Source organism: Macaca mulatta, chromosome 5, assembly GCF_049350105.2.
Source record: "Macaca mulatta isolate MMU2019108-1 chromosome 5, T2T-MMU8v2.0, whole genome shotgun sequence".
NCBI classification, from domain to species: Eukaryota; Metazoa; Chordata; class Mammalia; order Primates; family Cercopithecidae; genus Macaca; species Macaca mulatta.
Genome location: NC_133410.1, coordinates 19,733,631 through 19,749,986, shown reverse-complemented (window position 1 = coordinate 19,749,986; position 16,356 = coordinate 19,733,631).

Here is a 16,356-nt window from a genome sequence, read left to right as displayed (position 1 = left end):
TGATGCAAGTCACATAATACAATTTTAAATTGCCCGGTAGGCATATTTTTTTAAGGTGGAATCATGTGAAAGTAATTTTAGTGGTATATTTTTATTAAGCCAATATGTCCAAAATATTATCACTTCAACTTGCAATAAGGATAAACACTATTAATGTGACATTTTACATTCTTGTTATTTGTGCTAGGTCTTCAAAAGCTGGTGTGTATTTTACACGTATAGCACATTTCAGTCCATACTAGCCACATTTCAAATATTCAATAACCACAGATGGCTAGTGGCTACTGTATTGGAGAGCACAGAAAGCTATGGCCACTGAGAGTTGAGCAAACATAGAATGAAGTCAATAAATGTGTCAAATAGCTAGAGAGTTCATACTGTTTGTAAAACACACCATTAGATGTTTGAGGATCAATCCAAATGTAAAGGATATGAATTGGGTATGAACCTCAGGCTACAGAGCCAGTGCAATTAACACCTTCCTTTATGATTCACAGTACTATTCAATTTCTTTTACAAATGTCTTTTCTTTCCATGAAAGAAGCTTACCCTTCCTCTCCTTGGAATTGTGTTGACAGGATGAGGCTTGGAAGAGTGTGGCATCTGGTCCTCTGTTGTCATCTGCTGGGATATACATACTTTGGTCTTTCTGGTCCTCAGGCATTTATCCTTCATTCATGTAGATTGCGCATGTCTGTTTTTCCTTCCAGGTTCTCATTGAGAGCTAATTCCAGTCTCCTTTTAACTATCCAGGAGGTAGTCTATTCTTCCAATCTGAAGCCAAATAAATTCAGCTGTTAGCTTCTACCTTGTAGAAACCATGGGAACCTGTGAGGTTGCTGTAGAGTCTTTTGTCTAGACACACTATAAGGCCATTTCTTCTCATCCTATACCCTAAGTTCATGGGTATCTAGGCCCTTATTAGTTCTGGGGCATTGCCCTGGCAGGAGGATGGAGGATGGGAAGGAAGGGCATATTGTCTCTTTGCTCTCAGATCTAGAGCTTGACTCTGACTGATGACATATTCTTCTAGCTCTTCCAAATAATGACTGGCCTTGACCTTAACTTTTTTTTTCTTTATTATTACTATTATTATACTTTAAGTTCTAGGGTACATGTGCACAACGTGCAGGTTTGTTACATATGTATACTTGTGCCATGTTGCTGTGCTGCACCCATTAACTCGTCATTTACATTAGGTATATCTCCTAATGCTATCCCTCCCCACTCCCCCCTCCCCACAGTAGGCCCCAGTGTGTGATGTTCCCCTTCCTGTGTCCAAGTGATCTCGTTCAATTCCCACCTATGAGTGAGAACATGCAGTGTTTGGTTTTCTGTTCTTGCGATAGTTTGCTGAGAATGATAGTTTCCAGCTGCATCCATGTCCCTAAAAAGGACATGAACTCATCCTTTTTTATGGCTGCATAGTATTTCATGGTGTATATGTGCCACATTTTCTTAATCCAGTCTGTCACTGATGGACATTTGGGTTGATTCCAAGTCTTTGCTATTGTGAATAGTGCCGCAATAAACATACCTGTGCATGTGTCTTTATAGCAGCATGATTTAACTTTTGAAATCCAAAGTCAAGAATTCAACTCTTAGCATCAGAACTTTATGATAACAACTCCTCCCTGAGGCAGTAAGCATAAAATAGTCCAGCTACAGTCTGCATGGAAAAAATGTCATGGGATAGCAGGAAATGTTACTTTTACAGAAATATTTTATGACATTAGTTTATAATCTGTTTTAGAATATTTTATAGAATTGTTGCCAACTTTATTAAGGTATAATTGATAAATAAAAATTGTAGATATTTAAGGTGTATGGCCGGGTGCGGTGGCTCACGCCTATAATCCCAGCACTTTGGGATGCCGAAGTGGGTGGATCATGAGGTCAGGAGATCGAGACCATCCTGGCCAACATGGTGAAACCCTGTCTCGACTAAAAATACAAAAATTAGCTGGGTGTGGTGGTGCGTGCCTGTAATCCCAGCTACTCGGGAGGCTGAGGCATGAGAATCACTTGAACTCAGGAGGCAGAGGTTGCAGTGAGCTGACATTGCACTGCTGCACTCCAGCACGGGCGACAGAGAGAGACTCCGTCTCAAAAAAAGAAAAAAAAATTAAGGTGTACAACATGATGTTTTGGTATACATACATTATAAAGTGATGACCGCAATCCAGTGAATTAATATATCCACATATATATTCACTACATGGATATATTAATGGTAACTATATGAGGTTACCATTTTGTGGATCTATATTAATCATATATATTATTATATGTAGTATATAAATAATTATTAATATAGATCCACAAAACGGTAACCTCACATAGTTACCGTTTATTGGTAACCTCACATACTTACCATTTTGTGTGTATGATGAGAACATTTAAGATCTACTCTTTTATCAAATTTCAAATGTACAATGCAGCATTGGCAACTAGAGTACTATGCTGTACAATCTATCTCCAGGACTTATCCATCCTGCCTAAATGAAACTTTGTAACCCTTGACCCAGGTCTCTTTATTTTCCTCATCCCCCAACTATAGATTTTTTTAAAATTCTGAGGTGTTAGTCAGAAAAAGATACTGTTTAATGAGTGTTTTATTCCACTTAGCTCAGTATAACCAATTAAATTGATGGTTAGAGGTAGATAAGAAAGACGTGGCATTTCCCCTATGTCCATTAAAAAGCAAAACATCAGCCACTGTTCAATCAGTTCCTTAAATGTTAAGTAATTAATTTCTGTTCTGCTGCTCTCAGGTTAATGAGTCTTCTTTCACTAAGTCATTTGCCAAAGGACCAAATAAATAAATAAATAAATAAAAGCCTTGATTTGACAAGTGTCCACGGTAATGTCAAGTTATAGTGAAAAACCTGTTCATGTTTCCTTCCCTGTAAATTGATAGTTAAGAGTACCCGGTACAGTCCTTTGCTGAGGAAAATGGTTGGGTTGTTCTGAAGATTCTCTTTCTAGAAGGCTTAATTTCTGATCTGTAGCTTGCAGGGAGACCTCTGCATCACTGCTACTCGCAGTTCTCTTCTCAGCTCAGCATTGGTATCGCCACCTGGCAGCTTGTAAGAAAGGCAGAATCTCAGGTCCCACCCCAGGTCCACTGAATCCAAATTTGCATTCTACCGAGATTCACCAGAGAAGGAAATGTGCTTTACAGTTTAAGAAGTGCTGATTTAAACATGTGTGAGGGAGAATTTGTGATGATAGTGAATGATTACTGTTAAATTATTATAGAAACCATAGTATCAGAATGAAGGGGAATGTCATTAAGGTATAACATAATAATTTGAGAGAGATTAAGTCAAAGATTGCACTGAGAGTAAGAACATATTGTGAGCATGAATTCTGTTTATGGATTGAATTGTGCCACCCCCAGATTGATCTGAAGTCCTAACCCCATGTACTTCAGAATGTGTTGTTAAGTTGGAAATAGGGTCATAACTGATGTAATTAGTTAAGCTAAGATGAGGTAATATTGGAGTAGGGTGGGATCCCTATTCAATATAACTTGTGTCTTTATAAAAAAGGAAAATGTGGATGCATTTAGGCCCACGGGGAGGAGGCTGTGTGCAGCTAACACCATGTGAGACCGGGTGATACAGCAGAAGCCAAGGAACACCAAATATTGCCAACAAGCCACCAGACACTAACAGAGTGACATGGAACAGATTTCTCATCCTCAGAAGGAACCAAGCCTGCCAACACCTTCATATCAGACTTCTGGTCTCCAGAATCGTAAGACAATACATTTTTATTGTTTAAGCCCACCCAGTTTGTGGTACTTTATTAGAGAAGTCCTAGCAAACTAATACAAGTCTGGAAAATTTTTCAGGGACTTTTAATCCATTCCATAATGTAGGTTATGATTGTATTCTGTTGAAAAGTTACATTAAACCTAGAAATAATTTCTTTCAAGTAAAACATCAATTAGTTGACAAGCATGTCAGACTTTGAACATATGATCTTGTTTTTCTATTTGTTTGTTTGTTTTTTGAAACAGAGTCTCACTCTGTCACCCAGGCTGGCATGCAGTGGCACAATCTCAGCTCACTGCAAGCTCCATCTCCTGGGTTCACGCCATTCTCCTGCCTCAGCCTCCCCAGTAGCTGGGACTATAGGCGCCCGCCACCACACCTGGCTAATTTTTTGTATTTTTAGTAGAAATGGGTTTTCACTGTGTTAGCAAGGATGGTCTCGATCTCCTGACCTCGTGATCCACCAGCCTCGGCCTCCCAAAGTGCTGGGATTAGAGGCGTGAGCCTTAAGCAGACTTCTATGCAATCTGAGAGTCAATTGCTGAAACAATTGCTGAAACATGTTTATATTGAGAACATTCTGAAATTATATGTGTATAATTAATCCTATGGGGGGTGCTGAGATTCCCTTTTTGTTTCATTAATTCTTCCCATATTGTGGGAGTCATAAAAAGAACAACTCTCACTATAGTATTGAGTAATTGGACATCTGGAGCCGCTGCTTGCTTTTTTTTTTTTTTTTTCCTAGCATTCTTCCTACTCACATGAGGAGCAAATCTTTGCCATTACCCAGAAATGTTGAGAAAACACCTCAAATAGTTTATACATAAAAGACACACTAAAAGTTTCATTATTCTAAACCGGGGGTGTGGATTTGTCAAAGGAAATCTTTAAAATATTGTTTAAAAAGCAAAATTTATAAGAATATAAATATAAGAAATCATTGCAGGTTTGATTCAGAGTAATATATGTAAATTCAACATAACAATAAGGATTATTAAAAACTCTAAACTTTGCAAAAGTGAGCCCTTTGTTGAAACAGATTTTAGATAATGAAAAAACTGTTCAGCTTGAAATATAACAGGCTTTTGAGTGAGAATATTATATAGGAACTTTATTATCCAGGAAAAACAAAGAATAATTTTTGCTATTTCTTCTTCAAAGCAGACTCTATATTCAAAGTGCACAGTTAAGTACCCAGTAAATGAGTGTTGGATTAGCTAATTCATAGTTTCACTGGGAAAGACAATAAAAGCATTGCTGTCTTAACTATGGGATCATTTCTTGAAGCTGGTTGAGCAGAAGGCAGTTTTGGCCTTTCTGTGGAGCAAATTGAAATAATGTCCTGGGACCATGTTGTGTTCATTTTCTATGACTGCTGTAACAAATTAGCATATTTAATGACTTAATACAATGCAAATGTATTATTTTACAGTTCTGGAGTCCAACTTGGGTCCATAGGGCTAAAACCAAGGTGTTGGTAGCACTGCATTTCTATCTAGGAGCTCAAAGAGGCTGGTTCAAGTTGCTGGCAGAATTCAGTTTCACCTGCTTGTGACTCTGTGATTCCCCCTTCTTGTTAGCTATAAGCTGAAGGCCTTTCTCAAATTCCAGAGGACACTATATTCCTCATTCACTTCTAAAGACTCATGTCATTAGATTAGGCCCATCTGGATAATCCAGGATGGTCTTTCCATTTCAAAGACTTCAGAATTAATTGCATTTGCAAACTCCTTTTTGCCATACAAAGTAACATATAGCTGTGGACTAGGGTGCTGACACCTTTGAGGGACTGTTTTTCTGCCTACTATATGTGGACAACACAAAGACATTGGACTAATGATGGCTTTCTCTCTTCCCGTGTTAAGTGGAGAAGTAGAAGTAATGATTTCACTAAAGCAAATAGTTTGATGGTTAAAATCAGAGCAAATCTTCAGTGGAGTTTGTGCCTAGGAAGGGGCATTAAGGGGCTTCTGAGAATCTGGATGTTGGTTACATGAATGTGTCTACATTGTAAAACTACAACAGATGAACATATATGATTTGGGGGCTTTTCTGTATGTATACATGTTTTGTTAAAGAGTTTATGTTTAGGGAGCTGGACGCAGCGGCTTATGCCTGTGATCCCAGCACTTTGGGAGGCTGAGGCAGGCAGATCACAAGGTCAGGAGATCGAGACCATCCTGGCCAACATGGTGAAACCTTTTCTCTACTAAAAAAAAAATACAAAAATAAGCTGGGCATGGTGGTGCGTGCCTGTAATCCCAGCTACTAAGGAGGCTGAGGCAGGAGCATCACTTGAATCAGGGAGTCAGAGGTTGCAGTGAGCCAAGATTGCACCATTTCACTCCAGCCTGGTGACAGAGCAGGACTCAGTCTCAAAAAAAAAAAAAAAAAAAAAAAAGTTTATTTTTAAAAACCAAAGGAATCACTCAAAATATTATCTTCCTTGATATGTGGTTTATGCACAGGGTTGGTGTTATTAAAAAATATAGTATATGGAACTTTAAACAGTTCTTAATTTAAAAATTAACAGTAATCAAATTTTTCTAAAATTTAATTCTATTTCAGATTTTGATATTTGAGTAGTTAGTGATCAAATAACATGATAGATAAACTTAAGTAGTTTTTTTTTTTTAGAATAAGAAATTTTATAAAGACGACTTGCATTTGTTTTTAAATAATATAACTCTTTCTAGTCAAGAAACCAATACAAACCATCTGGGCATACCAAGGTAAATTAAAAGATGTTCTTGTCCGTAGGGAGCTAATGAGAAATTAATCTGTTACAAATACTTATATAATTCAATGAGACTAGCGCTTCAATAGACGCGTATATAAAATAACTGGTAACCTACTCGTCTTAGTTTATTTTCTGCTGCTATAAGAGAATACCCATAGACTGGGTAGTTTATAATGAAAAGTATATTTGGACCACTGTTCTGGAGGCCTGGAAGTCCAAGATCGAAGGGCTGCATTGGATGAGGTCCTTCTTGCTCCATCATAATGTGATAGAAGGACAAGTGAGCATGACAGACACAGAGAGAAAATTAGACCACGCTCATCCTTTCGTCAGGAACCCGCTCCTGCAACTGTCACATGAATCCATTCATAAGGGCAGACCCCTTAGGGCCTCATAACCTCTAAAAGGCCCCACTTCTTAATACCATCATGATGACAGTTACATTTCAACAGGAGTTTTTCGGAGCCTTCAAACAAGAGCACCAGTTAAAGGAGCAACTAATTCTATTTTAAGAGTCGTGAGAATAACAGTCATGGAAAGCTACAAAGATGTTTCTTTTGAACTAGGCCATAAAGAGTAAGTCAGAGTTTTCAGGTAAAGAGTTTGGTTGGAGAACTAAAAACAACCATCTAATTTTGACCTGCTGAAACACCCCCGGAACTACAGTAAATAGATTTTTTTTAAAAAAATACATAACCCCACAAGGATAGGGAGAGCAGAGGAAGAGACAACAGCAACAACGCAATTTAGTTATCAGAACCTTGACAACTGGCTTAGGAGATCTCAGAAAGCCAATCCTCAAACCTCATTATCAGAACCTTGACAACTGCCTTAGCAGATCTCAGAAAGCCAACCATCAAACTTCAGTGAAGAAAGTTAAGAAAAAGCTCATTTTACAGCCCTGAAACTTGAAGGGCTAGTAACCTGAAGGTCTTAGTGGCAAACAGGTGCAGCTCACATGAGGAGGACTAAGGTGAAAACACTTAGAAAAGTTAGAAACATAGATCCTTCTACTCCCCTTTTGAACCACTTCTGACTGACTTCTCTCATGCTCGGGAAGGAATCTATGAGTGTATTCTCCATGGAGGGTAAAATAGAGGATCTGTGACATGAGGCACAACTGACGGTGCGGCTACTCTACTGCAAATGGAGGAATTGGAGACCATGTGACTCCCAAAACTGAGTGCAGCCATTGTTAACTCTCTCATCCAACTTGTGTCCAGATAATGGCAGCCAGTCCAATATTCTCCAGAGAGGAGAATAAACAGTTCTTCACTCTACTCTGTAAACTGATCATCTCAAGGAGGAAGACATTTTTAAAACATCCAATGAATGGCGTGACAGTGAAACTTCTAGTTGACAAGCCTTTTCCATATTTTTAGAGCTTCCAAATATTTTTCTCACTTTCCTTGATTATGAACAGACCCAAAGACTCTACTCAGTTTGTTTTTTCTTGAGAGCTTTCACCTAATTGTGAACAAGATTTTATTATCTTTACTTTCCTAGGCTTATGCTACATTGAAAAATGTATACTAGGGTAAACTTACAAAGAAACAGGAAGAGTAAACCATAAGGCAAGGAAATTATAATAGAACAGACATAATAGCAAGAGAAATGTAATTGTAATAGAATTGTAATACTCTATGCTACAGGAGCAAATTACCCCATATTAGTTTGCTAGGGTTGCCATAAAAAAATACAACATACTATGTGGCTAAAACAACAAAATGCTATTTCCTCAGAGTTCAGGAGGCTAGAATTCTGAAATCAAGATGTTGGTTGGTTTCTTTTGAGAGCTGTGGAGAAAGGATCTGTTCCAGGCTGTCTCCTTGACTTGTAGATGATTGACTTCATGTTCACATGATATTCTCACTATGTGTGTGCCTGTGTCCAAATTTCCCCTTTTTATAAGGACAGCAGTCATATTGGATTAGAGGTCCATCCTACTCCAGTGTTATCTCATCCTTATTACCTCTGCAATGAGCCTGTTTCCAAATAAGGTCAGATTTTGACATACTGGAGGTTAGGTTTTAAACATGAATTTTGGGGTGGGCACAATATGACGCATAACAATCCCCAAATCTCAGTGGCTTAAGAAAATAAAACTTTTTCACTTACATATTGTATCATGCAAGTCAAGGAGCCACCTTTCATTCTGTAGCTCGATGTGTGGGAAAAAGTGGCCTCACCAAGGATAGGACAGCAGGTCAACAGCAGAATGAAGGGGACACGCCAGCTCTACTGTCTCGGCCCAGGAGAGACACAAAATCACTTCCACCTCCCAGACATTGACCAGAGCTAGTCACAAGCCCCAGTCTAACTGCAAGAGGTGTCAGAAGTGGATATTCGGTGAGCTGATGGGGCCAGAATTGGGCACACAATTAATTCCCAGGCAACCCAGTCAGATTTTTATTTGAATAATTTGAACCAAGAGACATAGATCGTGTCTCGTAAGAACATAATGAGTGTCAGTTTGTGTGAGCTCCTGTCAATAGGGCTTTGTGCCAAGTGCATGCTGTTAAGGTAGAGAAAGTGATCCTACAGAATAAGGAAGAGCATGGAGTAGAATAAAATAGTAGAGGAAAAACAAGAAAAATGGATGATTATGGAGCTTATGTGAGGCTAATTCTCTGATAATCATCTGAGTCTTTGAAATAAACATTTTTAATTCGAGCAATATGCAAATATAGCCAGTTGCCTATATATGTTCTCCTTTTCTTCCTTACTAACAGAAACCCAATTTGTTCAGGGCAGTGACTTCACTATAAAACACAATAAAATATATACATACATATTAAAAGTAAAAATAAAAAACATACTTCCCATTGTCGTTAGTGTGACACAGGTCTGGCCACATGATCACAAAGGATTATATGCTGCAGAGTTATGAAAAAGTGCTTTTTTTTAATGCAAGTGCTATACTTTCTTGTGGCTTCATTCTTTATCCTTTTTGGAATGCAAGAGTAAATGTGGACAAAAAATACAAAACCCATATGCTAATGACGGTGAAACAAGAAGGCAAGAGGAACCTGGGGCACTTGGACTTCATGTCACTGTCAAACCACTTCTAAACTGCACTTCTCTTCCTGACTTCTTGTTATGTGATAGAAATAAGTTAACTACCTTTCAGTTGTTTATTTTCCGGTAAGTTCAACCTAACTCAATCCGTAGGTTCAATTCTAGAGAAGAGAATCTTCCATAAAGGCAAGCTTGAAATGTATACTTTTTCTTTTTTTAATTATGGTAAGAAAATACAAACACATAACATAAAATTTACCGAATGAGATCCATTTTGAAGTATACAGCCCAGTAGTGTTAAATATTTTCACATTGTTGTGCAACGAAACTTTTTCATGTGTTGTTATTTGAAGATGGGATCTTAGGAGATAATTATGTTGAGATTAGGTTATGAGGGTGAGGCTCCCATGATGGGATTAGTGCTTTTATACAAAAAGATGCTAGAGTTTGTGTGTGTGAGCTCTCTTGTTCTCTCTCTCTCTCTGCTAAGTGAGGACACAACAGGAAGGCAGCCTTCTGTAAGCCAGGAAGAGACACCCTTACCAAGATTTGGTCATGCTAGCACCCTGATCTTAGACTTCCAGTCTCCATGTGAGAATATGAATTTCTGGTGTGTAGGCCACCCAGTCAATGCTATTTTGGTATGGCAGCCTGAGCTGACTAAGACAGCAATAAAGGAAATAACTTTTATGTCCATCAGTGGGCGAATAATTGGATAATTATTGAGCATTACACATCTATTAAAAAGAATAAATAAGAGATGAATGTATTGGTTTCATTGGTGTCCATGATCTATTTTAAGAGAGAAAAAAAGGAAATTGTAGAGTGATGCGTATGGATTGGACTTCTATTTGTAAATGAAATTAAAACGAAACTAAAATGGATACATATTTTTATATATAAACATACAAGTATAGACATATCTATTTACTGACCTATCCATGTGTCTGCCTCTATCCATCCCCATTTGTCTATATATGAATCTATCTAACCTATCTACTGCTACCTGTGAGTCTAGAGAAATGCTTAAAATAGTACTTTCTTCTGAAGAGTGTAATTAATAGACAGCAGGGGAAAGATTAATTTTATTCCTTATATATCTCTGCATTGTTTCCATTCTTAACACAAACATGAAGTTTTGTAATTCAGATAGAAGAATTTTAATTAGTTTTTTATGGTGGGGTTTTAAAGCACCTTACTGTGTAGCTTAAGAATTAAAATACTCAAGAGAAGGTTGATCAGAGATATTTTCCATTTGAGTATTTCTTATCTCATCCTATCCTATATGATATAAAGGAATTCTCTCATAACCGAGTATGCCGTTGTAAGTCCTAATTACAGAAAGCCTGTAATGTAACTATTTGGAAATTTATAAAGTTAATTGTTTGGTTTCTCAAAGCCAGTTATTAGAAAGGGAAAAATAAAGAAAACATATCATCCAAATAAATTACTTGATATGTTCTAAAACAATGTGTATTAAAAATAATATTTACCTTCCATACTTCATCTTTTAGAGTTGAAAGATATACTCAGGGGCCAAATAGCAGAGATCCCTTATTTTAAAGTTCAGACAAATGAAGCCCAGAAAGTATCCACAATTTGCCCACAATCTGTAATTAATTGATAAGAAAAATTAAGACAGCAGCTGAAAAACTAATGATTAGAAAACTAATATGGAAAACTCTAAGGAAAACGTGTTTCATCTACTTGTTACATACAGTAAACCACCCTAGAACGTAGTGGCTTAAAACAATGGCGATTTATTACTTTTCATGATCCATGGGTCAGGAATTAGGGCTAAGCTTGCTATGTGGTTTCTTTCCACACAGTGTTGGCTAGGGATTTTCGCTTGGCTGCATCTAGCTCAAAGCTAGTTGTCTTGTTGCCCTTCCATGCTTCACATGATGAGCTTGGGTTTCCTCACAGCATGGTGATCTAAGGGTAGTCCAGCCTCCTTCCAAGAAGGAACGTTCCAAGAGGATAAGCACCAATGTCTTAAAGCTCTTCACAAGCTTTTCTTTTGCCATGTTTACTAATGCCATACTGGTCAGAGAAAGTCATGGGGCAAGATAGATGACTGTCAAACCACAGTTTATAAAAAAGAAGGCATAAATGGATATAATCTTATGTTAGCCTTCAAACAACAAGGAATCATAATTTAAAGGATCAAACATGAATACACTGGATTTTTTTAGTATAGGAGTTGGCAAACATTGGCACTAGATCCAGGAGACCAAAATGTCACTGTGATCTACCAGTTGGCATAGGGGCTTTGAAGGTCAGGTGATCAATGGAGTTGTAGCTCAGGTCTATCCCACAGTGGCTCCAGTGAGTCCCTGAAGCCATGCTGTGATTATTTCCCCATTTCTGGGATGCATAATTTAAACAGACATTCTCAGAAACTGGCAGAATTCTCACATTCATTCCCTGGCCTGTGAAGTGAGAGCAACAAAAGTAGTAGAAAAGGCCAGGGGAAAACCACTAAAACAACCTTTACCTAGGAAAATAATAGACCAAAAACAGCATCACATGCCTAGAACAATATCAGTGATGAATGCCACCAACAAGCACTTAAATTATATGGAAGTGGTAACTGCCATCACATTTCCACTCAACTCACCTATTTGACCAGTATAGAAAATTGATAAAACTGGGAGAAGCACAGTGGATTTTCATAAAGCTAAACCAGGTGGTGACTTCAGTCACAGCTACCATACCAGGTGAGGTTTCATTGCTTGGGGAAATTAACACATTCCCTGGTACCTGGTATGCAACTATTGATCTGGCCAGTGATTTTATGTCCAATACCCATTAGTAAAGACTAGGTGAAGCAGTTTGCTTTCATCTGACAAAGCCAGCAATACACTTTTACTGTCCCACTTCAGGGGTATATCGGCTCTCCTGCCATACATCATAATTTAATTGATGGGAACTTAGCCTTTTCCTTCCATAACAAATTACACTGGCTGTTTGCACTGATGATATTTGGATGATTGGACCTAATGAGCAAGAAGTAACAACTACTCTATATCTACTGGGAAGACATTTACATATCAGAATGTGGAAAATAAATCTGACCAAAATTGAAGTACCTCCACCACAGTACAATTTCTAGGGATCCAGTGGTGTGGGGCATGTTGAGATAGGTGAAGACACGTTGCATCTGACCTCTCTTATGACCAAAACAAGAGATACAACACCTAGTGGGCCTCTTTGGATGTTGGAGAAAACATGTTTGACACTTGGGTGCATTATTGTAGCCCATTTACCAAGAGACCCTAAAAGCTACTAGTTTTGAAAAGAGAAGACTCTGCAACAGTTCCAGAGTGCTGTCCAGGCTGCTGTGCCACTTGCAACAGTTCCAGACTGCTGTCCAAGCTGCCGTACCACTTGCAACAGTTCCAGACTGCTATCCAAGCTGCTGTACCACTTGAGTCAAATGATCAAGTACCTCTAATGGTGTTTGAAGTGTCAGTGGTAAAGACAGGTGCTGTTTAGAACCTCTGACATAAAGCAATCATTTTATTCAGGTGAATGATAAGCACATTTTGAAACTTTTCACAAATTCTCCCATATCTTTCATTTTTCACTCTGTACATTTCACCTGGTATGATGTTTAATTTTCTTTGTCAACTTGGCTGGGCCATGGTGCATAGATACTTGGTTAATCATTATTCTGTATGTTTTTGTGAGGCTGTTTTGGTGTGGGACTTACATTGACATCAGTAGACTTTGAGTAAAGCAGATTGCCCTCCATAAGGTGGGTAGTCTTCACCCAGTCAGTTGAAGGCCTGGATAGAACAAAAGAATGACCTTCCCTGAGGCAACAGGGAAATCTACAGCTGACAGCCTTCAGATTTGAACCGCAGCATTGGCTCTGGGGTTCTGCTCTGCAAATTTTGGACATGGCACCCTCCATAAACACATGAGCCAATTCCTTAAATATCTCTCTCTCTACACACACACACACACACACACACACACACACACACACACATTATTGGTTCTGTTTCTCTAGAGAATAGTACACTTGATTTCTCTGTGTTTGGAGTAAATTCTAGTTGTCCAGTAGGGCAGCCTTGAATAGCAATATCAAAACTCTGTAAAAAGGTTAATCTGTGTTCCCAAATTCTTAACTTTCAATGCTAGAATCTCTAAAATACTTGTTTGCTTCTAAGAGGCATTGGCTGACTTTGGTCTTTGGTCCCCACATTGGTTTAAAGAAAGAGATTAGTGCTGGGAATAAGATAGCTCCGAAGAGTTGAACAAAGGTAAATTAACAAATTGGCTCCATCAGTGATATCTATCATTTTCAGATTAGGGTCTAAGCTAGGGTAAAACCTTCCTGATTAGCTGTCTTCCTTGGGAAGATAACCCAATACTTGTCAGTTCTTGCTTTCATTTTTTGTTCCACATGACTATCTTGCCTGTCTTATTGTTGAGATATGAGTAGTAGAGTTAAAATTAACTTAATTTAATGTGTTTGTTATCTGTTCAGATTTTTATTCAAAAATTTAAAAGTTTAATTAAGACTTTTAAAATGTGCAAATATGTACCAATATTTATTTCTCTACCATGTTACAAGAAAAGGATCCAAAAACTTTGGTCGAAGTTTAGGTTTTAGCCACTAGATGGCAGTGGATAACTATCTCTTTTACTTTGCTTTCCCGCATTCAACTCCAGCTAATGTTTCCTATTGTCAGCTGGCAAATTGAAGAGAGGAAATATATAAAGGCTATTTACTGGAGATGTTGAACAAGATAGAGATTTTATTAATGGAGTGTTGAACACATTTTGTAATTCAACTGCTAGCAAAATTCTTTTCTTTATTGTTATATATTTGTACGATTAAAAGGAGAAAATAGAATCGCATTGAAACGTACAAAGACATGGTCAGGCTAAATGCAATCAGCATTGACTGGAAATGCTTATCTTGACCAAATGCTAAGCAGAGGAGAATTACTGTAGCCTAATACATCTGCTGGGCTGCTTTGAAACATTGTTTTTGACCACATGTAAGAGACAGTTTGCATTTTCATGACACCTACACCCAAGAGCACTACTAGTAGGGCTTCTGGATGTCAAGAGAGATCCTTTCTCCTGGAGTCTTTTACCTCAAACTAAAGAAAAAGGAATCCCTCAAAGAAAATGTGCTTGGAGACTCAGGATTTAAACTTTATCACTGGTTGTCTCTTTGTATTATATTTAACATTAGATTTTCCCAACCTATGTAGAACATTCAGTGTGTGGTCCATGATGGTCTTTTGGGGATGGACTGACTGCCAAGTAGAGCTATGGTTAGGAATCCTGTGATCCATGGGTAATATTATGCTACTATTTAAAAGTATATATTTACAGAGGCAAAAGTCTGAGCTTAAAATTCTTAGGATCTTTAGTACGTGGAAAAGATTTTGAGAATAACAATAATGAAGCAATTCAAAGAACAGTGTAGGCATTTCTCCCTAAAAACCTAGAGGAGGAAGCATGAAAAACCACCAATGTTGCCCAAAGTATTCATAGGCCTTAAAAACATTTTTAAGCAACAAGGGAATAAAATATTAATATTTAACAGAGTGCCACTTCAAAAGGAAAGGGGCAAAATGCTTGGTTAACAGCACATGACTTGTAGCAGTATCAGTGTTCTTGGAGACAGGCTAAGGAAGGCCACCATTAACAACCAAAGTTAGTGGCACAGCCCTAGTCACAGCAAGCTCCACCCCCTTCCCCTTCTACAGGAGTAGAAGGCAGGAATCCATGCTCAGGCTATCTAAGAAGCCAAACCTTCAAAGTGTATTGGGAGACTAAAATGCCCCAGCCTATCCCCTTATCTTATTCTTATTTATGAACAAGCACCCCTTAGTCTTCTTTATTTTCAGTGTGTTGCACTCATGTCCCTCCATGACATAACAAGGAGGAAAATAAATGCATACGTATTGGATGCTATTTTCCGGATGCCAAGTCTCTCTCCAGGTAGTAATTAGGAAAGAGTTTTATAGAACATTTAGCAATAGCACCCGGGGAGTCTGAAAGAGTTAATTTCTCTCTATACAATTTCTACCAAAGGATTGCTTCTGGGAGGAACTCTAATACTGTTCATAAAAGAGAAAAAGCTGGGGACTAAAGTGGGGTAGGAGGAGATGTGCATCGTTAATATCTTTAAAAACAGAGATGAATAGGATTCAAAAGACCTCAATAAATTAAAAAAAAAAAAAGACCTTTTTAAAATAGTAATATGTGCCAGCTGGCACACACAGGAATCGATATTCTGAGTACTTTGGGGACAAGGTTTAATTCTTTTGGGTCTCATGTAGCATCTGATGCAGAGCTCTGCACTTAGCGGGCACCTAGTTAATATTTATTAAAATCGGATTGAATGTGGAACAAGTATGCACACACACACACACACACACACACACACTAGTAATTAGAATTACCCAAGCTGAAAAAGTCACTAATGCTACAAGCATTATAAGCATTATATCAAAGGTTCACAGAAGGAGTTCAGAGTGTGGGGGATGATTCTCCTGAAGCATTTTCATGCACAGAGCAAAATGACCCAGACATTCTCCGAATCAGGGTGGGGTAGGCTTGAAGGGCCTGCTGTATAAGAGCAGCCTCCCTGCGCTGGTTATGAAGCTCTGTTTCTCAGCCTCAACCCTCCCTTTCACACTCTACTTTGTAATGCTGGCACTGGGTCTCTGTAGACAGCATCTCCCCTATGCCGCTGGCTCCCTAATAAACTCTGCCAAGAGGGTGCTGGCAGCAGACTGGAAAGCAGGTGAGCTGCTGAGAAAATTTTCTTCTCTTTCGTTG